At 36.1% G+C, this 27779-nt stretch overlaps 1 protein-coding gene across 6 annotated transcripts in view; it reads right to left on the bottom strand.

Annotated features, from left to right (window-relative positions):
- The window catches only part of GREB1L (GREB1 like retinoic acid receptor coactivator), a 175488-nt gene extending 150650 nt beyond the window's left edge, over window positions 1–24838 (bottom strand). For 4 of the 6 annotated variants that reach the window (XR_006210061.1, XM_042962687.1, XM_042962690.1 and 1 more), the window contains exons 1-2: window positions 24763–24838; window positions 5075–5182 (exon numbers count right to left, since the gene is read on the bottom strand). The gene's annotated coding sequence lies outside the window, so the exon portion shown is untranslated. Of the gene's footprint in view, window positions 1–5074; window positions 5183–7419; window positions 7701–9506; window positions 9693–24762 lie in introns of those variants that run through there. The other 2 variants (XM_042962688.1, XM_042962689.1) reach the window with 2 other exon arrangements.
- Between the last annotated feature and the right edge of the window lie 2941 nt (window positions 24839–27779).

Genomic DNA, 27779 nt, shown 5'->3' with positions numbered 1-27779 from the left:
AGTACTAAAAAGACAACTTCATGTAACTTGTCAGTTTTGTTACCTTTTTACTTTATAGATGTTGTCACCCCCTCTCCAAACTTTAACAGTTATCCACGCAGCCAGGCAACATTTATAGAAATCCTACAAGTGAAGTGGGTAAGCACATAGGCTGTAGAGTCAGATGACCTTAATTCAAATCCCACTCCCACTACCTCTATGATATTGGACAAGTTACTTGGTCATTTATTAAGAAATTTTACAGTCACATATATAAATTATTACTGTCCCTCACAGTTCTCAGATTCTTTGACTTTGTATAAGAAAACTACTGGTAGGGGCACCTCGGTGGCTCAATTGATTGAGCATTCGACTTTAGCTCAGGCCATGATCTCCCAGTTTGCAGGTTCGAGCTCCATGTAGGGGTCTGTACTGACAGTGTAGAGCCTGCTTGGGATATTTTTTCTCCCTCTCTCTCTGCGCCTTCCCTGCTTGCATGTTGTGCTCGCTCGCTCTCTCTCTCTCAGAATAAATAAATAAACATTAAAAAATAAAAGAAAATTACTCGTAATGACGAATCACTAAATTCTACTCCTGAAACCGATATTACACTATATATTAACTAGAATTTAATTTTTTTGTTTATTATTTTGAGAGAGAGAGTGTGAGAGAAAGGGGGGAGGGGCAGAGAGAGAGAGAGGGAGACACAGAATCCGAAGCAGGCTCCAGACTCTGAGCTGTCAGCACAGAGCCCAACTCGGGGCTCCAACTCATGAACCGTGAGATCATGGCTTGAGCTGAAGTTGGCTGCTCAACCGACTGAGCCATCCAGGCACCCCTAATTAACTAGAATTTAAATAAAAACTTGAAACATAAAAAAAAAAAGAACATTACTTGTTATATAGCATTACTGTTCACATACCTTTTCTCTATTAAAAATATTTGCTGATGATAGTGATAATGACAAGGAAATCAAACATGGTTCTTGCAAGCTCTCACAATCTATATATAATCCAAAACTAAAAGCAAGCATATATTCACATTTCTCTTTTGTCTGTTTTTGCATTTCATTTAGTCTTTGAAATTGACATTTGTTGCTCTTGATTATAATTAGTTGGGTCTAGTGTCTGTCTGACTCCCCCATTAGACTGTGAGTTCTTAGGGGAAATATTTTGTTTAAAATTAGAATGAGTAAAAAAACAAACAAACAAAAAAACAAAGAATACATTGAGCTTTTTGTGTGTCTAATCTAATTATACATTAAATGAGTTTAAAGAGATATTATTGCTTCCCAAGCACATTTCAAAAAAGCACAAAGCTAACCATGCATTCAAAACAAAAGTGTTTTATTTCATTTTTATTCATCCTCTTTGCTGAAAACTTTGGAAAATGCAAATAGATTAAAAGATGAAATTTCCAACCATTTTAAACAGTTCTGTACATTTAAATCTAGATCAATCTCTTTTGACAGTTTCTGAAGCCAGAAGTATTTTAGGTACTGAAATAAAAACCCAGCCCTAGTAACTTTATTCTAAAATTAACCATTTTACCAATATACTTATGGCTATGAAATATGTCTTAAATTGTTATGGAAATAATTACTGTAATATGCCAACTAATTTCACAATTATTAAAAAGTGTCATAATTAAAAGATAAAGTATGATGCTATTTTTTTCTTTGTAACAAAGAGTCACATGTTACTACTAGAAATCTTTACTTTCTTCCTTGAAATACCAGAAATTCTTCTGTAAAATAAACACATCTCATGGAGACTCTCTGGAACTAGTATAATTACCAGAGGCAATCCCTGTGTAAGATCAAAGAAGCAAAACAATAATAGGCAATGTGTGACCTCTACCATGTCACCAGAGACCAATTTTTCAACAGGGAGAAGAGTCAATAATCCAGAACAGAAAACATTAAATAACGAGAAATGCTTCCAAAGTGTGGTTTACCGCATCCATCAAGGCTGCCACACTCAGAGAGTTCAGTCTCTACGGTTTCAGAGAACAAACTTGTGTGGATTTATCACACTAATTATTCAAATCTACATAAAACACCAGAGGCAAAAACCAATTTCTCAAATGCAGGGTAGAATTTCAAAAGATACCACAATAATTTTCCAAATTTCACTGGATGCGTTAAAAAGTATAATGGGAACAGTACAGATGACTAAATCTTTTTCATATAACATTGACCTAATTTCTCTTATTTCCAATCGCCACTTATTTTTCCCAAGAAGTTGTCTACAAAGTGGGCTATAAACATTAACCAGATAAATATAATCAGTAATAATACATTGAAGACTTCTGCAGGGTTTTGTTTTGTTTTGTTTTGGTAATACTAGGTCCCTGGATCCAGAAACAGGGCTTGCTTTGGTCTCTTTTGTAATGTATTGAGATGGCCAATAAGAATTATAAGGGTGCAAAGTAGGGTAATCCCACTCATGGTAATTACAGTACAACAGAAGTACATTTAAAATTGACTTCTAAAAAGCACCACACAGAAAATTGGGCCTCTTTAGAATCAGCAAAATTTGATTGTTTTTGGATATGACCACCAAACAGCTATGTTCTTTCAAAATTAGATGTGACTTAGGGACTGAACAAATATATCTGAATTTAATTTCCAAAACACCCATTCTGCTGCTAATTCATAGAGTAGTAAAAAGACTTAGCTTAGAAGAGACAGTGCTGGAAATTCAAAGCAACTGTGAACATTGTGTTCTTATATGGATTTGTTAACTCCTGCTACCTTCATCTTTCCACTCTGTCATCTGCCCATCTTTCCACCTTCTTATCTTATTAACATTGCTAATTGTATTTGTCAGTTTTGCCACAATTTCAATGCTACTTAAACAGCTGTGGGTTTTCTCTAGGCAATTATCAGTCACTACACTTAGGTTTCTAAATTAGTTGTTGAAAGGCACTTTAACCTTGAGAAAATAGACACTTAGCACACTAAGCCTTACATTTATGTATATGTTGCTCCAAAATGAGTAATCGTTAAAAGAAATTGAAAAAAAAAATCACAAATATTGTAAACTCACAAATTAGTAAGCAAATGCTTAACAAAGCCTGTTATATACTACTCATCATTTAATCTTTCTCTTACTATATATATAGTAACATATACTCTCTATGTGTTCGTACATGTATATAGCATATCAACTGGAACATCCAAATACTGCCAAATTCCTCTAACAGTCCCCTTTTACTACCTGCCAGGTGGCCAAGACCTTTCAAAGGTACCCATAATCATGGAAATGGTATCTTGAGGTCCTGGGCTCTGGTAAGGAGAACTCTCACAACATGCAGATTCCGCCCCCCAGCCCCCACTTTCCCATTTCCCTTCTAAGAGAAAAATCCTTTACTATATTTCTTTTCCCATTCTCTATTCTTGACTCTGACATTGATTTTCTTCTTACTACTAAAATGGACAAGAAACACATTCAGGGAGAAACACAGGTTTATGGTTATTCATCAACTGATACCCACTTCTATGAAATACAACTAAATTTTTAAAACATCTTCTGTAATCTAGAAACATATTTCATGTGTCATTTATTTTCTTTATACATTAAAATAAATTCTAAGGAAACTTTTTAGAGTTCACACGTCTTGGTGTTGTTAAAGGTATATAATATCCTGTTTATAGATCAGTCAAAATCTTGTTAGAATAATTTTTAAATTAATGTAGGCTCCACCTTACCCGTCTCCCTCCCACCCACCCCCCCCAACACTTTCAGCTCCGAGGAAAGAAAAGGGTGGTAATTCAACAGTGCAAAATTCTTCACTGAGAGACAAACATGAAAATGATAAACATTTTGGAAAGTGAAGTACACTTCAAACCCTCACTGTTCTTTCAGACCTATATTGACTCTTATACTAGTTGCCAACATTTGGTAAGGATTATCCTACCATTAGACAAAAGCAAGCATTCCTTAGATAAATCAGGAGTTTTTGCCATGAGACTCATAAAACCTTTTCACAACACAGATTTTCAAGAGAATCCTTTAAGGTTTTAGGAGGCTGCTCCTTTTACTGAGTAACAAAATACACCCCGTGGTGTCTCACTGACCCCACTCAGCTGTCCTTTGACCTCTTCAATTGTTGAAGCCTAACTCCAGGCCCACAGAATTTGCCTCCCATATCAAACAGGGGATGTTGCTAACTCCTAGCACCTGGTGTAACAAAACGCAACCGTTCTCCTCTCTTCTGTCTCCTCTGCTCCTTCTCTGATCATTTTCCAGATGTTCCAGGCCCAAATGTTAAGCCAACACTAGGTTCCAGGGTCTGCGTGGTCACGAAGGCACAAACAGGGACCACGCTGAAGTGGCAATGACCCTCTTGTTCTTTTTGGCCTCAAAAGGATTCAGCACGAGGAAAAGATCTTTGCCCTTTCTTGGAAATGCCCGGCTACTCAAACACATTGTGACGTACGAAAGGAAAGACAGTCTTGGGCTATGCCCTGATAGATAAGAGTTCCTTAAACAGCATCCCTAAATCCTTAATTCCAAGCCAACTTTTAATTTTCTTTGATGTAGGGAGAAAAAAAAACAGTATTGCCTTTTCCTTTTCTAAATTAAAAGCCTCCTAAAAATAGGGGGAAAAAACCTTTTAAAACATATATCTCAGGATAGTGTTATATGATAATTTTTATACGGTCACTACATACGGTTTGGGTTTTTCTGCAGATGCCAATAATCTAGATGTCTCTCTTATTAGACAACTTAAAAAAATAAAAACCACAGTTAGCAAAGAGGAATCAAAAACTGAATTCTTATATTAATTTAGGTATACAGGAAATACAACACGAAGGCTGTTGTCAGAAAAAAATAATTATCCAGCAATACTGAGTAAGCAAAAGCTTATTGCTGAATAAGGTTTTTTGCCCCCTTTTTTTGTGTGTGTGGAGAGGATGGGGGAGGGGAGAGGAAAGCAGAGGGGAGGAAATGGAAGAAGAGCTCATAGAAAATATCTCCTTAATCAGTTGAAGAACCAAATATAGTAACTTTATTTAAATTCTAAATATAGCTTCCTAAAACAAATTTGATCTTGAAAAATTTGGGGGGATACTATAATTGTACAATACCTTGGTTTATTTATTAACATTTTTGAATCATGGTCATGATTGAGTTGGGCTGTCAACACTTCAGGGAGCCTGTTGTCTAGATTTTACTTGTTTAAAGCTTTTTTGCACCTGCAAAAACATAAAAAAAATAAAAATATGTACGTAAAGATATGAATTAATTTCCAAATTCATTACATTCCAGAAGAAAATTATTTAAATATTTAAAATTCTACAAAAATTACAATTAGAAATGAATTATCAAAGTCTCATGTAACTCCATATACCTCATAAGTGGCAAATATAGATGTTCCTCCATCTTAAATATTCCCAAATAATCATTCCTAATTACATACACTCAAAAATAATTTCTCTTGTTCTTAATATTTCCCCCTCTTCATCCTACTAAATTGAATAAATCCGTCAAGTCTGCATTTTCGACAAGTGTTACCACATGCTAAAAGCCCCACAGACTATTTTTATTTTTAGGAATGAAAATAATGAAAGGCAGTTTTCATATTCTAGGGAGTTTGAATTTCATAATCTCTGATTCTCAGCCAAAATTTATCTCCTCAAAGAACTAGCAAAAATTGAAGATATAACTCATATTGCTTAAAATAATTTTTCTACTTTTTGAAACTAATGCTTTAATAATCTCTGAGAAAGAGAGACTGCAAGAAGAAAAAGAGCTACTGTTTTCTACCCTTTTGAGTAGTGTATTTCTAGAAGTAAATAATAATTATAATTACATATAACTGGTTGAAAATTATAGGGTACATATTATTCTCTCCTTTAAGTAGATTATGTTCAAAATAAACTATTGGGTGAAAAATAGGAAATACAGTCATAAAATATCAAGTGAAATAAAAACTATTTGTCAGTGATTTTAATATGTAACTTAGAAATATTTCTATTCCTGTGTTATTGTGTCTAAAGGAAAACAAAAGGGGATTTTCCTAAGAATACACTAATTTCAATATGCATATTTATAGCACTAAAATATTAAAAGTAATATTAATTTATGCTTTCTAAAGACAGTTTTCATTTTATTGTCCTTTTATTCCAATATGAGAGAGAGGAAAGAGAAAACCATTTTAGATTTTGAAATAAAAATCTTTATCTTACCTCTCCTACTGTCAGAAGAATGTCTTCAGGCAAAAGAGCAATTTAAAAAGCAAGACGCAAAAAAAATATAAAAAATTAAAAAAAAAGGGCAAGACGCAGATTTTCAAACTTATGTATCTCCCACCCACCCACCCACCCACAAATAGACATCTTTTTGTAAGTCAGGAGTCTTGCTACCTACAACTAAACCCAAGATTACCCCATATGGTCAACAAGGTCAAACTGCATTACTGCCAATGAAACTATATGACTCCACAAGGACCTTAATGATTTTTAAAAAAGGTCAGTAATCCAATTCCAATAGCTTCAGAGTCTAAAATTGCTAATTTTTGGCCACGTGCTACACACTTCACCTGCTAGTAATGACATTTTTGTATTTTCTTCTAATTACACTCAAAGCTAAGACCTTTGGCCCTGGGCCACAGACCCCTATTCAGGCTGCACACATTCTCTTAAACGACCTGATCCTTTGTTGTCACTCTTACTCTTTCATCTATTATTTACACCCATAGAGAAGGAAGAGACTCTACCATTTGTATAGCTTAAAGCTTCTAATCATCTTAATTTCTTTGCCTTTCAACCTATGGTCTTTTTCATAGACTAATGCCAGAAAGTTTGACAAAATCATTTTTTTCAACCACATCCTCCCAGCTCCCCTTCCCCTTTCCTACTCCCTGGCCAACCTCTCTCCTGTTCCTTCTTTTACACAGGAATGATTCTGCATCAGTCCAAATTTACAAATTTTGACTTTCACCAACAAATTGAATTTCTAAGTATAATACAAAATTTCTATGTTGTTTTGACAGATCAATAACAATTATATTTCTTTCTTTCATCAAAGGACCATTAAATTAACTGGAAGTTTACTTAAAATATGTCCCCAGTCTCACTAAGTCATGAGCATAGATTTTTCAGAATCGCCCGCAAAAATGTCAAAAAACTTAACAGGAAAGATGTTGGTTATGTGGTTATTACTTTTCCAACATTTTAATATCTACAGTTGCTCAAAAGCTTACAAGAAAAAAAGGAAAGAAAGAAAAGCAAAAATATAAGGAAACTTTTTAAAGAAAACAAATTTCTTAAATAAAAAATTTTAAATCTTTACATTTTAAGACTATTAATTCTCAAACAGCAAAATTGTCACATAAAACAATGTATATCATTGCAATTTCCCAACATTTTCCCCCAGACTTTTTTTAACTGTCCAAATACATTTTGCAAATCCAAACCACAGAATTGTTTACCATGATGCAGTCGTGCCCCTCAGATCACAGTAGCCACCAAAAGCCTCTGATTTCCAAGATGTTTATAAAGTGACATATGATCCATCTTTGCTCTCTCTTTCTCTATTGCTCAGCTTACTCTTGATTTCTAACAGTGTTTCCTTGTTGTCTGTCCTTTCTGCAGACCCCGAAACCCCTTGTCTTTTCTTATTTTCACCATTTGCTTCAACCAGCAGTTCACTGGAGACCCATCCATCTTGTAATGCCTAAAGTGACAGATGCTCTCAGGAACCACCACACTGCTGAGTGAACAAAAGATAACATCACCTCTAGGAACTCCAGAGAGAAATACAACTACAACCTTAAGACAGGGGCTGACTTGACAGACACTGGACCATAAACCTCTTCTAAGTGAAAAAAACGAAACAAAACAAAACAAAACAATTGCCACACACACACACACACACACACACACACACACACACACACACAAAATCTGACACAAATCAAAGGCAGAAAAGAGTGATTATTTGTGGATTGCCTTTTCACTCTGAGGCTCACTTTTCCCTCCCAACGCCTTTATATTGGGGCAATTCACTTGCCAAGAGGCAAGAGAAGTTCTTGGGAAAAAGAGCCTTTCTCAAGTATCTTCTTTTATTCAACCATATTTGAAGTGAAATTTATTCATGTGTGTGTTTCAGTAAAGCTAAGGCTTATGACAGAGCATTTGTAAGCCTGACCTGTCCTGTTTGCATAAAGCAATATCTGGACTCAGAAATGCTGACTCAATTCTACTGCTAGGCACAGGCATGCTTTGCAAATTAAAAACACATTTAGAAATTAAAAAGCAACGTGTGACACAATGTCAACAGTATATGTAGCTCATAAAAATGGCTCACCATTCATTCATCAGACAACTTCCAACTTGGGTTAAAAAGACAGTTAACAAGAGGATTCTGGGAAGGGCTACAGATCTCTTTTCTAACAAAGGAAGGGTTATATTAACATCTCCCAGCAACAAACTAATGACAGGGACGCTGTAGATACAGGGGATGCTGCCTGATGCCATCTAGGGTTTTGTTTTTCGTTTTTTAAGCATCTTATTTAAAATCTTCATGCAGGAATAGGTAAATGCAAATTCTAATATTTAACTTTAGTTTAACTCTAAATTTACATAAATACAGCGAAGGGAAAATTTTGAAGAATAGAAAAACAAAACCTGACTTGAAGGTCACTTAAGAACATCATGTGATCAATGTCAATTACAGAGATTAACAACTGTTTTTTATATTAGGTATCAAGCAACAAGGAAGAAAAATCTCTGCTACAGCTAAATTATCATTTTCAAACCAGGTAAATGATACAAATATTTATGTTAAATCTAAAATAAAGAGTGAAATGCTTAAGAAAAGTTCTGTCAACTATACTTCTAAGAAGAAATGTAAGCATTTGCCGTGGCATTTCTTTGATACAATTATTTTAATTTTCCTTTAAAATTTTTGCACAAAAAGCCTTTAGTTACAATTATTTTTCTTTGAAGTCACTAGTGACTGCCCTCTCAGTCCCATTTTACTAAAAAAATATAAAACTTAAAAGATATTTTATCTCCGGGGTTTGAACTATTTGTGGGGTAACAGAAAAATGTCCAACTTGATAAATCAACATATCTGTTTTTTAAACATTTTTTTAATGTTTCTCTTATTTCCTCAAACATTTCAGTGTATCTGTACAAATAAGATACTGCAAATATTTCAGAATCTCGGAATTTTCTGGTTTTTATTTTAATGCTGGCAAAACAGAATGCATACAAAATAATTAAATGAATATGCACAATTTATATAACTAAATGGGAAAAAGATTAGAGACTGCTTATCAATATAAAAGGACTTGTTCTAATATAAACTTGATCTTTAAACCAGATCATTTTGTTTTTTGTTTAACACACCATGATCCTAAGTAATTCACCCAGAATTACTGATCCAAAAGTACCATATCATTCAACACTTTCAAATTTTGGCATTAATACCAAAAAGAGAGACGTGACCTTGAAATGACAGTTCCATTGCAGAAGGCTCCCCCCCCAAAAAAAGCCCACTTAAATGACTTACTTTTAAACACAATAGGATCGATATGCATGCAGGAAAAGTACACCCCTGTGGAAAGTTCTTATTGCCTGATTGATCAAAAACAAAACAAAACTTTTCTTTTTTAAGGGCCCCTTCCAGATCACAGTCAGTGCCAGAAATCCACACAGGAAAAAAATCCATCAAAATGAAACCCTAAAAGGGTTTACCCTTCACCATCCTATTTGCACTTCAAAACCCTGTAAGTCCTTCAGTTAAACCCCAGGGCTGAACCATTTCAATAATAAGAGAGGTGGCCAGAGGTGATTTATCTCCCATTTGGCCTCTGGACAGAGGCTGTAATGTCTACGAAACTTCCCTTCCCTGAGTCGTACCCTCCCCCAAGTCTCAACCTTCATTTGTGCGGCTTTGGATCTGCAACCTTCCAAACAACTCCTATGCCCCTTCCAATCAGATGCAAGAACGGTCTGTAACTCAAGATTTGGGTACATTTTCTTGGCAAAGCTTTCACAAAATGGAATGCTGCTGAGTAATTAGCGCTTTGAAAATACCAGGTTAAATTTCAGGTTCTCTTTGTTATAAGTTGGGGAAGAAAAGAAACTTTCTTTAGCTTCTGTCTTCTCACATATGTTAATTGTTGTCAGAACTTCTTAAACTTTTTCCAATTTATACTTTGATGCTCAATGTTTCTGGCCACATCAGCCAAGTTCCTGCAGTGATGTTCATCTAAATTTAAATCCTTGCATTGTAAAATATCTTATCCAACAAAGTACAGATTTCACAGGTCATACACTCCTGGGTCAAAAAGACCTTAAAAACAGATATCAGACCACTATGACTCAACTGATTTATCTTACCTACCCTTGTTATCAAATATGTACTATAACTGTCATCATACAATTTTCCTCTAGTGAAATAAACATCAAACAATGTCAACAGTTATTTACATAGAAATATAGGTCCCAGCAGTCATCAAATGTGAAACACAGTGAAGTTATTCCTTAAAAATGAAGGATATTTTGTCAGTATGCATGAATTCTCTATTTCAAAATTACATTCACATGCGTCTTAGTGTGGAAAGAGGATGAAATATATATGTACAGTTTTCCCTGTTTTCTTTGTTGTTGTTTTTTTTTCATTAAATGAGAAGTTTGTTTTTCTAATTGATTCTGATAAATTCCAACTGAATGCCACATTAACAACTTGCACTAAATGATTCCACTATAGTGATTTCATTTTTACAAGTTGAAACTTTCAAGCTATGTCACTAACTTCATATATTTAAAGACTCACAGGCAAATATATATTTCACTGAAACCTAAAATCAGTTATGAAAAATTTTGAATAATACAATTAAATATATGCTGATAGTTAAAAATACAAGAAAGACACATTTTTGTCAACTAAAAATTTTTTATGTTTTTGGAGATATTTGTCAATAAAAATTATATTTCTGCCATTAAAAAATGTACCATCAACATCCTTATACCTCATTAGCAAATATTTTTCATTTTCAGAGCTCCAACTACCATGAATTCAAGAAAAAACAATCCTCACAGCAAATGATGTTATTGCATGCTACCAAGTCAATGAATCTCACACGTGTATTTGAGATAACATAATAATTCAAATTGCATAAATAAACCAGGAAAAATAGATGGCTAAAAAAAAAACAACAACTAAGAGACATGGATTATATCACTGAAACAAACTTTGGCATTAGTAACAATATTCAGGAAAACAAATATCTTAACCTACTACAGGACATAAAATAAAAACAAAAAAAAAATGCTTTCTTCAGATAATCAACAAGAGTAAATTGATCCACCACAGAGGAAATATTCAATTTCCATTAAATATTTACTCAGTGCAATAGGTTGTTAGGTCTATGTAGACCTCAAAGAAAAAATAGTTCCTGTCTGGTAGGAATCAGGTCTTGGGAGAATTGAATGGAGATGAGAGGCAGTTTCTCAAGCCCTGACACTGTATTTCAAATTGACAATGCTAAAAACTGGAGATGTGCTATAAAACGTATAGTACTACTTTGAAATCTGATACAAAGAAAGTGATACTTATTATGATGAGCACTAAGTAATGTACAGAATTGTTAAATAACTATATTATACACCTGACACTAGTATAACACTGTATGTTAACTATATTGGAATTAAAATAAAAAAACTTAATAAAAAAATAGAAAACAAACAAAAAAAAAACAAAGAAAGTAATACTTAAGAGACTATTAATTTTAATAAAGTTCGACTGGATAAGCAACTTCATTTCCTATAGTAGCACAATAAAATTCAGATGTTCAAAATCTGCAGTCCCCAACTCTCCCACTCTATAACCATAGCCCAGTCACCGATATTCTCTGGGCCTCTTATCTATAAAATGGGGAATAAAGTAAATACATTTCTAGATTGAAAACATTATGGTGATAATGGGGGAGGGGAAGAGATCCCATTCACAGTAGCAACAACAAAAATAATACCCAGGGATCAACTTAATGACAGATACATGATAACATTTTTTATTTATTTTTTATTTTTTTATTTATTTTTTTAACATTTTTTAAATCGCCAATCTTTATTTAGGTGATTTAAGTGAAATTTTACACACATAGAGGAATGTGTTACGTGTTTTATTTTTATTTTTATTTTAAAATTACAGATTTAATCTCAGAGTGGTAGAGTAATTAATGTCATTCAACAATGTTTATTGAGTGTAAGGTAGAATTGAGGTTTTAATTTTTTTTAATTTGTCATTTTTTCATTATTTATTTATTTTTAAATTTACATCCAAGTTAGCATATAGTGCAATAATGATTTCAGGAGTAGAATCCAGTGATTCCCCTACATATAACACCCAGTGCTCATCCCAACAAGTGTCTTCCTTACTGCCCCTTGCACATTTAGTCCATCCCCCAACCCACAACCCCTCCAGCAACCGTCAGTTTGTTCTCTGTATTTAAGACTCTCTTATGTTATGTCCCCCTCCCTGTTTTTATATTATTTTTGCTTCCCTTCCCTCATGTTCATCTGTTTTGTATCTTAAATCTGTTTCACATATGAGTGAAGTCATATGATATTTGTCTTTCTCTGACTAATGTTGCTTAGTATAATACACTCTAGTTCCATCCACGTTGTTGCAAATGGCAACATTTCATTCTTTTTCATTGGTGGGTAATGCTTCATTATATATATGCATACCATATCTTCCTTATCCATTCATCTGCTGATTGACATTTTGGCTCTTTCCATACCTTGACTATTGTTGATAGCTCTGCTATAAACATCGGGGTGCATGTGCCCCTTTGAAACATGTGCTAGGTGTTTTAAAGAGAAACCTAATTGTTGTAAAAATATGTTTCTCAAACAAAATCATAAAGTTAACACAATTCCACTCAAAGTATCAGAGTTTTAGGGGAACATTATGAAAACATCCATAGGGATGTTAAAAGATTACTTTAAAAAAAAGATGGGAAAAAAGTCTCTTCAATAAAAGTTATAAGGGGAGGTAAGTCAAAATAAATGTTAAATTATATCACGAGGAAAGAGCTTTCAGTCATTAAATCTATGTCACTAAATCCAATGAACATATTTTTGGCTCTCCTCTAACATGTCCTCTTGGTAGATTTCTTGAAATTTCCTTTTCTTCGGCTGGATTTCATCTGGTATTCTTCCTTCCCTAGCTGCTTCTCAGTTTCCTTTGCACTCCCACAATATACCACCCAGAAATGAAATGTTGGAGTTCCACAAGGTTTAGTCTGTAGCCATCTTCGAAGGTGGCTTAAATGATTCTTGTCTCCTGTGTATGCCTGCCCCCACACTGAATCAGGGTTGACTTGTGCGATCACTAAAATACCAAACAAATGACAGCCTGTGATTTCCAAGGTCATAAAAGATACTGCAGTTTCTGCCTTGACCTCTTGGATCACTTGCTCTAGGAGAAGGCAGTCACCATGCTATAAGGACACTCAAAACAGCTCTGGGGGTGGGACCTGAGGTTTCCTGCCAAGAGACAGCACGAACTTACCTAATTGCTCTCCTTGCCTCCTGTCTGGTGCTCTCCAATCATTTCTCTGCATTACAGTGCAAATATAACCTGTCAATCCTTGCTAGAGCCCTTCATGGTTTTATATTACTCTGAGTATAAAAATCAATAGTGTAAATATCCCTGCCCATCTCTCTAGCCTTATCCTGAACTGTTATTTTCCTAAATGTTGTGCTCCAGCAACACTGACCAGCCTTTAAACACCTATGTTCCCTCTGCCTGTAATTTCACCCATCTTATCTTTTAATTTTGCCAGTTTAAATCCCCTCATCCTTTAGATCTCAAGCATTGCTTCCCTGATCCCCTTAGTCCTTGCTAAAAGCTCCCATAGGACCTTATTCATATCCTTACCAGCATTTAATTCACTGATGAGCTATATAACTTGTGTATTAATGTTTGTCTTCCCTATTAAATTCTAAGTTACATGAAGGTAGGCACTATGTTTTTCTGTTTTTGCCTATTATTGATATCGCAGCACCTATTGTAGTGCCCTCCTACAGAGCAGGTACTCATAAATACTGTTTGAATAATTTAATAATTTAAAATGCAGGGCTAGCACAAGAATGAGAAGCTCATTAGAGACAGTCCAAGAAAACTTTATTATCTATAAGAATTATTATATGACACCCACAGCTAACATCATACTCAGTGGGGAAAAACTGAGAGCTTTTCTCCTAAGGTCGGGAACCAGACAAGGATGTCTACTCTCACCACTTTTATTCAACATGGTACTGGAAGTCCTAGCCATAACAATCAGACAATAAAAACAGATAAAAGGTGGACACCTGGGTGGCTCAGTTGGTTAAGCATCTGACACTTGGTTTGGGCTCAGATCATGATCTCATAGTTGGTGAGTTCGAGCCCCATGTTAGGCTCTATACTGACAGTGCAGAGCCTGCTTGGGAGTTCTCTCTCTCCCTCTCTCTCTCTGCCCTTCCCTCGCTCACTCACTCACTCTCAAAATAAAATAAAATAAAATAAACATTTAAAAAAATTAAATTAAAAAAACAAAAGGCATCCAAATTGGTAAGGAAGAATTAAATTTTCACTATTTGCAGATGATATTACTATATATAGAAAACCCTAAAGACTCCACCAAAAAACTACTAACACTGATAAATCAGTAAGGTTGGAGGATACAGAATCAATGTATGGAAATCCACTGCATTTCTATAATGAAGCAGCAAAAAGAGAAATTAAGAAAACAATCCCACAGGTGTGCTATTTTGAAGGGGCAATATGCACCCCGATGTTTATAGCAGAGCTATCAATAATAGCCAAGGTATAGAAAGAGCCAAAATGTCAATCAGCAGATGAATGGATAAGGAAGATATGGTATACATATATATAATGAAGCATTACCCACCAATGAAAAAGAATGAAATGTTGCCATTTGCAACAATGTGGATGGAACTAGAGTGTATTATACTAAGCAACATTAGTCAGAGAAAGACAAATATCATATGACTTCACTCATATGTGAAACAGATTTAAGATACAAAACAGATGAACATGAGGGAAGGGAAGCAAAAATAATATAAAAACAGGGAGGGGGACATAACATAAGAGAGTCTTAAATACAGAGAACAAACTGATGGTTGCTGGAGGGGTTGTGGGTTGGGGGATGGACTAAATGTGCAAGGGGCGTTAAGGAAGACACTTGTTGGGATGAGCACTGGGTGTTATATGTAGGGGAATCACTGGATTCTACTCCTGAAATCATTATTGCACTATATGCTAACTAACTTGGATGTAAATTTAAAAACAAATACATAAATAAAATGTAAAACAAGATCCCATTTACAATTGCACAAAGAAATAATAAAATACCCAGGAACAAACTTAATCAAAGAAGTGAAAGACCTGTACTCTAAAAGCTATAAAACACTGATGAAAGAAATTGAAGATAACATAAACAAATAGAAAAACATTCCATATTTATGGGTTGGAAGAACAAATATTGTTAAAATGTCTATACTACCCAAAGTAATCTATAGATTTAATGCAATCCCTATCAAAACACCAACAGCATTTTCCACAGAAGAATCCTAAAATTTATATGGAATCACAAAAGCAATCTTGATAGTTAATAGTATCTTTACTATTAGTAAAAGATAGTAAAAGCAATCTTGAAAAAAGAAAAACAAAACCAAAGGTATCACAATTCCAGATTTCAAGTTTATTACAAAGTGATAGTAATTAAAACATGACATGATGCTGGCATAAAAACAGACACATAGGTCAACAGAATAGAATAGAAAGCCAAGAAATAAACCCACAATTATATGGTCAGTTAATCTTTGATAAAGGAAGAATGAATATACAATGGGAAAAAAGTCTCTCCAATACATGGTGATGGGAAAACTGGACAGCTACATGCAAAAAAATGAAACTAGACCACTTTCTTTCACTGTACACAAAAATAAACTCAAAATGCATCAAGGATCTAAACATGAGACCTGAAACCATAAAAATCCTTGAAGAGACCACAGGCAGCAATTTCTCTGACATTGGCTGTAACAACATCACTCTAGATATGTATCCTGAGGCAAGGGAAACAAAAGCAAAAATAAACTATTGAGATTACATCAAAATAGTTTCTGCACAATGGAAACAAGCAACAAACTAAAAGGTAACCTACTGAATGGGAGAAGATATTTGCAAATGACATATCTGATAAAGGGTTAGTATCCAAAATGTATGAAGAAGTTCTGCAACTCAACTCTCCCCCCCCGCAACAAACAAATAATCCAATTTAAAAATGGGCAGAAGATTTTGGGATGAGCACTGGGTGTTGTATGGAAACCAATTTGACAGTAAATTTCATATATTAAAAAATAAATAAAAAATTTAAAAAAAGAAACTAAAAAAAAATAAAGTAAATACAAGTATACTTAAAAAAAAAATAAAAAAAAAAAATGGGCAGAAGACATGAGCAGACATTTCCCCAAAGAAGACATGAATGGCCAAAAAACACATGAAAAGATGTTCAACATCACTTACTATCAGAGAAATACAAATCAAAACCACAATGAGATACCACCTCACACCTGGCAGAATGGCAAAAATAAAAAACTCAAGAAACAAGTGTTAGTGAGGATCTGGAGAAAAAGGAACCTTCGTGCACTGTTGGTGAGAATATAAACTGGGTGCAGCTACTGTGGAAGACATTTGGAGGTTCCTCAAAAAAATTAAAAATAGAACTGTCCCATGATCCAGGAATCGCACTACGGGGTATTTAACCCCGAAATACAAAAACATTAACTCAAAGGGATATATGCACCCTTATGTTTATTGCAGCATTGTCTACAACAGCCAAACTATGGAAGCAGCCTAAGTGTCCACTGATAGATGAAGGGATAAAGAAGATGTGGTGAATATCGTTCAGCCATAAAAAGAATGAAATATTGCCATTTGTAACAATATGGATGGATCTAGACAGTATTATGCTAAGTTTAATAAGTCAGAGAAAGACAAACACCATATGATTTCATTCATATGTGGAATTTAAGAAACAAAACAAATCAGCGGAGGGAAAAAAAAAAAAGAGAGAGAGAAAGAGAGACAAACCAAGAAACAGACACTTAACTACAGACAACAAACTGATGGTTACCAGAAGGGAGGTGGGTAGAAAGATGGGGAAATAGGTGATGTGGATTAAAGAATACACTTACCATAATGAAAAAATAATAATAAAAAATATTTTGGAGATATTTCTGTATAAACATGTAAAGATATTCCTCATTCTTTTTTGTGGCTGCAGAGAATTCCCTGGCATGTATATACCATGATTATTTTAAGCTAGTCCCTTAATGATGGATACTGAGTCAAAGGATATATGCAGTTTTAATTTTGTTAAATATTGCCAAACTTCCCTGGTTTTGTTTTATCACACACAAAGCAGTCTTCATTTCTTCTACACATTAGAAACATTTTCAATTACAGTTCTGTTTCTCTAAGGTCCACATCAGATAGGAAACCGCCAAAAGCACAGAAAAGCTGGGTTGGAAAGAATCCCTGATAATTAGGTACCAAGTGAGAGTTGAACTAATCGTTGAACCAATTTACACTCCCGTTAGCAATTTATGGATCACCATACCTTCAACAGTGTACAATATTATCTACTTTTGGATCTTTGTCAATCTGACAGATGAAAAATGGTATCTCAATGTAGTTTTAATCCACATTTCTCTTACTATGGATGAAATTGAACATCTTTTCAAACATTTAAAAGCCCTTGAATTTTCTTCTCTGAAAAGTCCAGTCTTTATCCATTTTTATATTTGCTTGTTGGTTTCATTCTTGATTTGTAGAAGTTCTTTATATATTAAAGAATTTTGTCTTTTGTGTATGATATGGGGTGCAACATTTTCTGCCAGTTTTCCATTTTGCCTTTGCTTTTGGTGTTTGCTATTGTTTTTCCACCCCAAAAAAGGTTAATTTTTATGTAATTAATCAATTGTTAATATGTTAAAAAGTTGCATAGAAACACATAATTCACTTTACTTATTTAATTAGATGATCTATGTAAGTGTTTACTTCCCAGAAGCATTAAGAAAGCAAAGGCGTGGAGTAGAGGGAGAGTAAGTTAAGAAAAAGAAATCTCAGGACAGCTGGGTGGCTCAGGTAGTTGAATGTTTGACTCTTGATTTTGGCTCAGGTCATGATCCCAGGATTGTGGGATTGAGCCCTGTGTTGAACTGTGCCCTGAGCATAGAGCCTACTTAAGTTTCAGTTTCTCTCTCTCTCTCTGTCTCTGTCTCTCTCTCTCCCCTCCTCCCCTCCTTCTCTCTCTCTCCCTCTCTCCCCCTCTCTTCCTCTCCCCCTCTCCTTCAGCTCTCTCTCTCACACACATACACACACTCTCTCTCTCTCAAAATAAAAAATAAAAGAAAAAGAATCTAAATAAATAGAACCCCAAAGATGTTATTTTTCTATTTAAAAAAGTTTTCCAGTTTGGTCAGTTTATTTATCATTTTTTAGGGGAAATAGATATTTCCACCTTACCTACTTCCTCTTGCTTTTGCAAAAGGGGCAGAAACACACACACACACACACACACACACATACACACACACACACACACACACACACACACACACACACACACACCACAAAAACAAGAGAGGTGGAGATGATGAATGGATAAGGGTTTGAAGTTGCCAACAGGAGCTTAGGATGAAAAGTTTGAATCAGTAGCTTCTTAGAAGAAAGAGAATGAACATCTTTAGATCCATTTATTTCTTGATTCTGGACTTTAAATTGGTGGAAGGGCTGCATACTTCTGGTAGAGGGGAGGATCCCAGGAAAAGCGTTAACTATGGTTTGTTTCTTTTTTCTAACAAGAGAATCCAACAATGGATTTTCTCCCTCATACCCCAAATTCTAACTCCCAACCCTTTCTCTACCTCCTATAAACTTTCTACCTTTCTTTAGTCCATAGTTGAAAAACATGAGAGCCAATTAGTGTTTGTTACCATCTTTGCTGGTAACTCCCACATCTACATCATTGGCCATAATATCTTTTCTGAGTTGCTGATCTTCACCCAAACTCATATGTCCAAAATTAGTATGTCCAAAACAAAACTCATAATTATTAGAGTAAAAGCTATTCCTTTTTCCTGATTTCATTTTTTCACCTAGAAAGTACTGTGAACTGTGCTGTTCCACTCACCACTCTATCAATGACACCTAATCCCATCTGCCACCTCCCCCATTTGGGGTCCAGAATTATGTTCTATCACTGGTCTACAGTGTGCCCTCCTTCTGTTCCAGCCTCCAGAAACTCGACTATAGGACCCCAACTTTGTTCCCATCACCTGCTTCCTGGATCTTCTTCCCCCTCACCAACTGACTGACTGTTGAATAGGAAACCTCTTCGGTGCTATTTCTTGTGCATGTGTCCTCCCAGCCCCCAGTACTGCCCTTGATTCCTGAGAGCCATGGAGCAGTTTTCTACCATTCTTTTCTTCTAGCTGCTTGTTTTAAGTCCTTTTTAAAAAAGTGTTTATTTATTTATTTTTAGAGAAAGAAGGAGAGAGAACAAGGGAGGAGAGAGACAGACAGAGAGAGAGAATCCTGAGCAGGCTCCATGCTTTCAGCGTGGAGCCCGATGTGGGGCTCAATCTCACAATTGTGAGATCATGACTGAGCTGAAACTAAGAGCCAGAGGCTTAACTGAGAGCCGCCTAGGTGCTCCTTAAGTCCTTTTTATGTGATTCCCCCTCAGGCCCCCAATGCTGCCAGCTGCTCTGTGAGACTAACCAGGTTGTCTGACCTGGGGTCAATTCTGTATGACTCGTACAGAGTCACTCCCTGAAAGGCCACTTTCCCTACTTTCCAGATTTTGTAGTTTCTGCATCAGTCACATGAACCCCACTGCTCTGGTCTGTCATCACTGTGCTTTGTGAAACTGTATCTCCTCGTAGCCTTTCTCAGTGTCTGTGGCACTTTTGTAACCTCCTAATACTAGAGTAAGTTTTTTTGCCAAAATGGTGCCCTCTAGATTTTCTGCACCTCTCAACCTGGGAGAATTGGGAAACTTTCTGCAAGACTGCCTCCCTGGTCCTCCACATTCTTCTCCTGATGTCAGTTTTTCTGGGTTTGACACAAGCCCATGAGACACCCTTTAAAGCCTCTGACAGGCTATGCCATGTCCTTTCCAGCCCACTTTAGTTAGACTACATCATTGTGAGGCCACCAGCCCTTCTGTTTGAATTCTGTCAATCTCCACCTGGCCCACTTCTGGGTGGAACCTGGACAGTATTGTCACCCTTTTCCTACCTTCTCCCCCCACATCCCTGGAACTGGCTGTTTTCTGTGAAAATGGCAGTGAGCAGGTTCAGTTTTGAACTGGCCCTGAGGAAAGGGGTTAGGAGTTGTGTGGGCAAGAGGCAGGGATGACAGCCATTGGAGAAGTGAGAATAAATTTTTTTCTTTTGAATATTTTTTGTATAAGTAATAAATGCAGTGGAAACAAACAAAAAGTAGCTTGGAGGCAGTCTGTAAGGGAACTTATATGCCAAATTGGGAATTTGAATTTTGTCCCCAAAACAGGAGAAAGCCAATGGAAGCTTTCCAAAAAAAAAAAAAAAAAAAAAAAATTAAGATAATTAGATTTTTAAAAATAGAAGGTAACTCTGGCAATAATGTGAAAGTTAGAGACCAGATAAAAGGTTTCTGAAGAATCTAGGAGGAGTTGATGGGGACTGTACATAATCAGGGCTGCCCTTTAGGTAGGGAGTTAGAAATTCAAGACTCAAGTTCAGGAATGAGAACTCAACAAACAGACCCTGGAGACAGACAGTTGCCACATGGAAAACTGTTGTCTGTACTGGGGAGATTACTAGGGACTACCACTGTAGAGAAAGTATGTGGAGTAAGGGTCAAGGTGGGGGGGGGGGGGAGTCTGAGAAACATCGTCATTTGAGAGTCAGTCAAAGGATGAGGAAAACCACTTTGCAGAAGGAGCAGTAGGAGAAGCAGGAAGGAAACCAGGAACCTGAAGGGTTTTGAAAACCAAAGGACAAGAGACTTTGGAAGAGTGGGAGGTGGTCAACAGTTTCAACAGGTAAGGAAGGTCAAATTGGATCAAGAATGAAAATCTGCCAGGTAGCAATTAGTCTTTCAAGAAGTGTGGTGAACTAGGATGGAAATCCGTTGGTAGTTGTTGGAAAGGTAGAATGGCAGGAAAGATACTAGAATGAGGGATCTTCACAGGATGAGTTTCTTCCCTCCAAGGAAATGGAGAGGTGGTGATACCGAAGAGAGGAGATGATTAATGGAATAAGGTGCTGGAGGGGTAGAGAAAGGAGAGAGGAACAGATGAAAGACACACATCAATGGCAGAACCACAGGACAGGAGCCTGGGTCCCTGATCATAGCAGAAATGTTTTACGAGCTATAGACAATTACCTCCAAACTCTGTTTATGTGGAAAAGAAATAAACTTCCAGCTTGGTATTTAATGCTTCCTGTCATAAGCAGACAAACGAACTCCTAACTGATACAGGAGAGAAGGGAGTTCAAAGAACAAGCAAGTACCTCTCACAAGCATGAAGACATGAAATAGCACAGTATGTTCTGAAGACAAGACCAGTCTGCAATTGCTAGACTATCAAATGTGAGAGAGGGAACAGTAGGAAAGGAAGATGAAAATGTAGACCCAGGCTGTGAGGAGTTGAGACTGGATCCTATGGATAAGAAGTAGCCACATGAAAGGATGTTAAACAAAGAAATGGCATGTTCCCCATTTCAGCTTTGGATAGATTCTTCTTGTGGCAGTCTGGAAGGGGCTGATGTGGAGGCAAAACATGATGTAGGGAGAGTGCTTAGAAACTTCTACTAGTAGTCCTGGTGAGAGATCATGATGCCTGCACGGGTGCAGTTATGGAAGGGTTACAGAGGGATGGAGAGACCTGAGAAATACTCAGGAATTAAATCAATAGGAATTGGTGACCAATAGCATGGGCAAATGATGCAGGGTGAAGCCCAGGTCTCTATCTTGCATTGCTTTTCTCCATCCTCACTGTTCAGGCATGCCACTACCTCATATATTCATTCAGTAGATATGTATTGAGTGCCTTCTCTGTGCCAGGTCCTGCAGATACAATGGTGAACAAGACAGAAATGGTCTTTGCTCTCCCAGATCTTAAACAGGAATACCATTGCTGAAAGCTTCATATGTGATATCTCATTTAATCCTCCAAATACCCTTTGATGTAAGTATTACTATGTTCCCATTTTTCAGATGAGATAACCCAGTCTTAGAAAGTTTAATGATTTGTTCAAGGTCATATGGCTAGCTGGTAAATGGTGCTGCCAGGAATCACATGCAGATCCACCTTACTTTAAGGCATGGTTTTATTTTGTTTTGTTTTGTTCTGTAGGCTCTACACCTAATGTGGAGCTTGAACTCACAACCCCAAGATCAAGAGTCACATGCTCTATGGAGTGAGCCAGCCATGTGCCACCTAGAGCCATGTTTTTAATCACTGGACTATGTTCTTTCTCATGCAATTACAATGTATTGAATACTGTAACAAGAAGTATGGTGGTTTGGATCATTGCAGCCTCCCAACTGGACATTCTTTCTGCATTTGTATGTTTCTAAAGTGCAAACTGGGGAGAATGGTGGTACCTCCTCTAATTGAGGGCACTTGGAGGAAGAAGATGAGGCTTTGCATGGAAGGTGATAGATACATTCAGGCCTTAGATATATATTGATTTTGAGATGGCTCTGAAACATCCAAGTGGAGATACCCAGCAGTAATGTGACAGACAAGTCTGAAGTTTGGAGGGAAGCAGGGTTGGAGACGAAGCACTTGGCATCACTTGTACTTATAGGTCAGCTAAATTAAGGCAATTACTGGGACTCTTCAGGGGCTCCTAGAAGAGGAGCAGCCTGCTGAGAAAAGGGCAGGGTACAGGCTTAAAGAGAGTGGAGTAGATTTAGGATAATTGATTAGAGAAAAAAAGAAGAATTCACCAAGGGTACTCAACTCAAGATAATTAAGTTGTATTTAGGGTTAGAGAGAATGAATTTATAGTTGATATCCATCTGCATGACTGAGGGATTTTCTCCAGCAGCAAATAACCAACTCAAGAATAGGAAGACTTGCCAAAATTTTATTATTTTACTAGTTCCTTTCTTTTGTCTCACTCTGATTCAAGACCTTGCCTGTGAGTTCCCAGAGCACCCTGATTTTACCTTTGATCTGCTAAGGAACACTTGACTTATCAGGTTCTATTTAAGTCCACCTCCCCTTTGGACTTTGAAATCCTCAAAGTTCTTTGAGACTTTGAGAACTCCAAAGTTATTTTCCTTTTGAAATCTGTTTTTTATTGTTTTTATTCCCTATTATGTACTTGTTTTATCTCCATGTTAGGCTGCAGAGTCTCTAAGGGGAGGGACTGTGATTTTGCACAGTTCTATAGGAGCATCACCGTAGTTCAATGCCTCAGACACAGTATTTTGTTAAACATACTGGATTGACTTTAATCTGGAAGCTGCAATGTGAAAACTAACCAACTATCTAATTCTATCAAGCAGCAATTTTTAAGACTTGGCAATTTTATTCAGACTTGGAATAAACAATCCCCTCGTCTCAGCCTTTCACTCTCTGTCTTTCATTAAGAAGTAGCTAGGACACCTCCACCAGGTATATAACATTTTGTCTTTGGAGTTTGGACCCTAGGCAGCTCTCTAGGCTCTTTGACCATGGATGAGCTACTCAGCATTTCTGGGTCTACTGAATCTCAGCAGTTTAATAAAACTCAGAGGATTGGATGTGATGATTGCAGATGTCCCTTTCTGTTCTAAAATCCAAAGATTAAAAAAGAAGTGACCAGCACCAAAAAACAAGTAGATAAAAATAAAATAAAATAAAATCCAAAGATTTCATGACCCCCCCCCCCCAGAAGACCTTTAAACCACACTTAAGAATACTGCCTTATAAAGCACAATTAAAACATGGGTTCCAAGTGAAATAAGTCAGAGACACAAAAACCACTATGACTTAAAAAATATGTGGAATCTAAAAAAATAAATGAACAAAGAAACAAAAACTAGAAACAGACTCATAAATACAGAGAACAACTGATGGTTGCCAGAGGGGAGGTGGTTCATGTGATGGGCAAAATAGGTGAAGGGGATTAAGAGATACAAACTTCCAGCTATAAAATAGATAAGTTAAAGGGATGAATAGTACAGCATAGGGAATATAGTCAATAATATTGTAAGAACTTTGTATGATGACATATGGTAACTACACTTTTCATGGTGAGCATTTCATAATGTATGTAATGGTCAAATCACTGTGTTGTACACCTGAAACTAATATAATACTATATGTCAACTATACTTAAATTAAAAAAAACATGGGTGCCATGTTTCACAATTAGAAAATGTCAAATAAATCCCTATCTCTATAAAGTTGGGCTACAATGAACTTCCTTTAATCCTCACAGAGCACATTGCCTCTAAAATGAAGACACTGGCATTTTATATTTAATTATTGCTTTGACCACTGGTTAAAACATTTAATAGATGCAAGATGTTTTTCAGTGGTAGATTTATCCAAAAATCAAACAAAAGGGCACTGTTATTCACTTTGCTAGTAAAAAGACAAGAAGGCTAGAATGTGAAACACCATCTCAAATCTCATGTGTACCTTGGATAACACTTTCCTTTTTTTCAGATTAGAAATCAAAGAGTGGAAGTGACTTACTCAAGGTTATAGATGTACTAAATGGCAAGGCTGGTAGTAGAATCCAAGGCTTCCAGTCATATGCTTTTTTTTTTTTTTTAAACAACCAAATTGGTCAAAAATCTCCTGAAAGACAAAAACAGATGAAAGTGAAATGCCAGTTGATTGAGTTTAAACAGAGACTCCACTTTGTTCTTTCCAGGTTCAATAATAAACAATTCCAGTGATTAGCATGAAGGGCTGGCACATGAAACATTTAACTCCTAAACAAAAATATTTGTATTTTTGCACTGAAGTTAGTAAATCAATTGTAAAAATTAAAGTAAATGGAAAATAAAGAGAATTAACAAACCCAGAATTCAATTTTCCTTCACTCTTTTGGAAGACAGAAAAAAAAAAAAAATCCCTGTGGTTCCCTTCATTAGCAGGCAGGGTGGTGAGTCCCATTGTAAATCCCACTTATAAAGGCTCATGGCTACCTGCAGAGCCTAGGAGTACCAATCACATTAGTGAAGACACCAGATGACCAAAGGAAGCAGTGAGGGTCTGGGAAAGCTAGTAAACAAAAGGCAGCATTCCAAATGAATGCCATTGCTAGAGACTGCATTGTAAAATGCCTGGATTTGAGAACCCTAAAGCAGATTAGTTTAAGGCAACAAAAGATTCAAACAAGATACAAAGAACCCATTTTGACACATTAAGAAATTGTCTTCATTAGATCATCAGGTGCTTAAGTGTAATCATTAAAAAAATAATAATAATTCCATTTAAGTTGTGTTTCAAGAAGTTGTCCTGGAAGAACGGGGACTTAAACATGGTTCTTGAATATAACATGTTCATGACCAAAATTAATGAACTACATATGCTAGCCTTTTTCCCTTTTAATCTTCCTGACATTTTAAAGCCCTGTAATGACTTTAAAATTTGTTATACACACCATTTCAATGGACCACTCTGCTCATGAGTACTGCTACTTTAAAGCACCAACTAGAAAAACTTGAATCTTTCCAATCTTCCACATTGTTGTAATACTTTTAAGTATGAATTGCCAAAATGAAAAGCAGCAAAACATCAGGCCATGGTATAATTTCCTGGACGTTTTCTATCACTTCCTGTGCTTATTTGGCTGTTGTCACAAAGTTTAGACTCAAATACAGTCTAGATGTTTAAATTTGAAAATGTGGAAGTAAAACCTTATTTACTTCCATGTGAAGAAGGCTGATATTTGCTGCTGTTTGTTTTCTTTTGTTTTGAGGGTGGAATTAGGGAATTATGTTCAATAAACTTAATAACTGCCAATATTGTTTGCCAGTTTTATTCACTAGATATCCATAGTGTTAGGCTTAATAATGCTGATGTGAGGTAGAATTACTTATTGAAAGTCCTGTAAGAAGACATGGTCACTGACAATATGTGTAATATTAGATCAAATGGCCTTCTATTCAACGTTAGACCATCAATCAGTCTGAAATTTTACAAATGTATTTAAAGACCCTCTATCAATAGCAGATAAGCAGACAGGCAAAAGTGGTTCTGATCATTTAAACAGTCCTAAAATTCTATAAGCCAAACTTGAGGTATAATAATGAGAACCTTTTCCTGTAATTTGTATTTGAAAATTAATTTCTCATCATACCTCAATTTGATAATCATCCCTCACCAAGAACAAAAGTAGTTCAGCTCCCACTTTCCCTTTAGAGGTACTCCCATTGTTTTGTCAAACCCTAATAGGGTCATAAGCAAGGCTTCACTGACACAGAAGGAAACAGTTCACAACTAATGAGCTGAGGTCACCTGCAGCTTTTAAGGCCAGGTGAAAACTTTGACTTCATTGATGTTCAAGTGGAAAAACATTGGAAAAGTACAGTGAGTATGAACTAACAGTTTTCTGGCTTCACCTCTCCCCTAGGCTTAAAAATTATATAATGATAATAACATTATAATAAGATTAAAGTTTGTTATACTATTTATTTAAAAATATAATCAATCACCCTTGTTTGACAGAGGCAAAATGAAGTAGAAAAATAAAGACACTGGTGGCTGAGCCACATTTCAAGTTGGCAGTAGCAGATGAGGGGCACAACTCTCATTGCCCACTCCCTCAAACCCTCATGATGCTGTGGCTTCTCCAGCCTTTTCAGTTTTGTCACATCGACGGTGGCAGACATATGCCCTATCAAGTCAGTAACAGTATTTTCTCAGACAGCTCCTTATTTGCTGACTGCATTCATGGAGTGTCTCCTTTCATTGTCTCATCTATCCCTTCCCTCTTTCCTTGGCAGCTCAGAGACAGGACCAAGAACTGCCTGACTTGTGAGCCCCTAAAGCAGTGAAGACAAGTGGTGTGGGGGTGATAAATCTGATTCAGATCATGCTCTAATACTTTGCAATCATGTGGCTTGAGGCTAGTTATTATCTATAAAATGAGAATAAGATTTCCTACCTCATCAGGTTATAGTAGATGGTGTATGCAGAGCACCTGGCATGTATTAGACATACAATAAATGTTAATACTCTTCCTTATAGAAATCCCTAACCACAGGAAGAATTATGCTTTTACAGAGTGTTCTTTCATGTATATTATCTCAGTTAATCTTTGTAAGATTACCACACTCAGAAGTAGCAAAGTACTCAAATGCATGTCCTCTGACACCAGAACCAACTTTTTTTCTATTGGGCTACTATGTGAGGGGCTGTGGTGGTGGAGATCACATCATATTCCTATATCATCAATGTCTGTGGATAGGGATGTGGAGCATGGGCTGAACTGGGAGGGATCTTAGAAGTAAGTAAATGAAGCAAAAAAAAATACAATCAAACAAAACCATACCACTTGGTAGGGTAACTGCCAGAGAGAGAAACTGCCCTTAGTGTTTATCAATAAAGTATCCTTTATGGTAAAAAAAGAAAGAATGAAAGTGAAAAATAATTATAATGTCCTGGGTGCTAGATCTTTATAAGAATGTGATTATATTAAGTTGGTCAAAAAAAAAAAACTTATGAAAATAACAGACCTAAGAATATTATTTTAGTCTAAG

This window comes from Panthera tigris, chromosome D3 (assembly GCF_018350195.1).
Source record: "Panthera tigris isolate Pti1 chromosome D3, P.tigris_Pti1_mat1.1, whole genome shotgun sequence".
NCBI classification, from domain to species: Eukaryota; Metazoa; Chordata; class Mammalia; order Carnivora; family Felidae; genus Panthera; species Panthera tigris.
This window is presented reverse-complemented; position numbering and strand designations above follow the sequence as displayed.